At 35.2% G+C, this 1,902-nt stretch overlaps 1 non-coding gene across 1 annotated transcript; it reads left to right on the top strand.

The window, feature by feature from the left end:
- Positions 1-216: 216 nt before the first annotated feature.
- On the top strand, positions 217-324 carry LOC127741780 (small nucleolar RNA R71). The gene has a single exon (XR_008002985.1). It is a non-coding gene; the product is annotated as a small nucleolar RNA R71 (small nucleolar RNA).
- Positions 325-1,902: the final 1,578 nt, after the last annotated feature.

Here is a 1,902-nt window from a genome sequence, read left to right as displayed (position 1 = left end):
AATCTCAAGAACTCCTTTCTTCTGATTTGTCCCATTGTTCACAGGATTCCTTTCAGAAGTGTACATGAATTAGTTATTTGCAACCATTTCAATGAGTTCTTGAGCTTCTGCAGGCGTCTTCTTCAGATGAAGAGATCCTCCAGCAGAGCTGTCCAATGACATCTTGGACAGTTCAGACAGACCATCATAAAAGATACCTATGATGCTCCACTCAGAAAGCATGTCAGAAGGACACTTTCTGATCAATTATTTGTATCTTTCCCAAGCTTTATAGAGGGATTCACCTTCCTTCTGTCTAAAGGTTTGGACTTCCACTCTAAGCTTACTCAATTTTTGAGGTGGAAAGAACTTTGCCAAGAAGGCATTGAATAGCTTTTCCCAAGAGTTCAGGCTTTCTTTAGGTTGTGAGTCCAACCATGTCCTAGCTCTGTCTCTTACAGCAAAAGGGAATATCATAAGGCTGTAGACCTCAGGGTCAACCCCATTAGTCTTGACAGTGTCACAGATTTGCAAGAATTCAGCTAAAAACTGATGAGGATCTTCCAATGGAACTCCATGGAACTTGCAATTCTGTTGCATTAGAGAAACTAATTGAGGCTTAAGCTCAAAGTTGTTTGCTCCAATGGCAGGGATAGAGATGCTTCTCCCATAGAAGTCGGGAGTAGGTGCAGTAAAGTCACCCAGCACCTTCCTTGCATTGTTGGCATTGTTGTTGTTTTCGGCTGCCATGTCTTCTTCTTTGAAGATATCTGTTAGGTCCTCTACAGAGAGTTGTGCTTTAACTTCTCTTAGTTCGCTTCAAGGTCCTTTCAGGTTCAAGGTCAGCCTCAACAAGAATGCTTTTGTCTTTGCTCCTGCTCATATAAAAGAGAAGAAAACAAGAAAATATGGAATCCTCTATGTCACAGGATAGAGATTCCTTGAGGTGTCAGAGGAAAAGAAAAATAGAAGGAAGAGGTAGAAGAATTCGAACTTAGAAAGATAGAGTTCGAATTGTACATGTTAGTCCATAAATAGAAGGATGTGAGAAGAGGGGAATAAAATTTCAAAAATAAATTAAAAAGATTTTAAAAACATTGTGAAAATTGATTGATGATTTTTGAAATCTAAGATTGAGAAAGAAGTAAAGTGATTTCTGAAAAAGATTTTGAAATTAGAAATAAAAAAGAAATGATTGAAAACTTATTTTGAAAAAGATGTGATTAAAAAGATATGATTGAAAAGTTATGGTTTTAAAAATATGTGATTGATAAGATATGATTTGAAAAACAATTTAAAAAGATTTGATTTTGAGAATTAATGACTTGGCTAACAAGAAAAGATATGATTCAAACATTAAACCTTTCTCAACAGAAAAGGCAACATACTTGAAATGTTGAATCAAATCATTAATTGTTAGCAAGAATTTTTGAAATTGGAAAGAAATTGATTTTGAAAATATATGATTGAAAAGATATGATTTGAAAAAGATTTGATTTTGAAAAATTATGGAAACTTGAAAAAAATTTGAATTAAAAACAAAATCTTCCCTCTTGTGCCATCCTGGCGTTAAACGCCCAGAATGGTATCCATTATGGCGTTTAACGCCCAAAATGCTACCCTTTTGGGCGTTAAACGCCCAGCCAGGCACCCTGGCTGGTGTTTAAACGCCAGTTTTCCTTCCTCACTGGGCGTTTTGAATCCCAGCTTTTTCTGTGTAATTCCTCTGCTGTATGTTTTGAATCTTCAATTCTCTGCATTATTGACTTGAAAAGACACAAATTAAAAATTTTTTGGATTTTTAATGATGAGAAAATAATCAAAATGAAACTAAGATCAACTAAACAATGCATGCAAGACACCAAACTTAGAAGTTTGTATACTATTGACACTAACAAATTGAGAATGCATATGAGAAACAAC

Source organism: Arachis duranensis, chromosome 9 (genome assembly GCF_000817695.3).
Source record: "Arachis duranensis cultivar V14167 chromosome 9, aradu.V14167.gnm2.J7QH, whole genome shotgun sequence".
NCBI classification, from domain to species: domain Eukaryota; kingdom Viridiplantae; phylum Streptophyta; class Magnoliopsida; order Fabales; family Fabaceae; genus Arachis; species Arachis duranensis.
The sequence above is the reverse complement of the archived record's forward strand: the minus strand, read 5'-3'. Positions and strand labels throughout refer to the sequence as shown.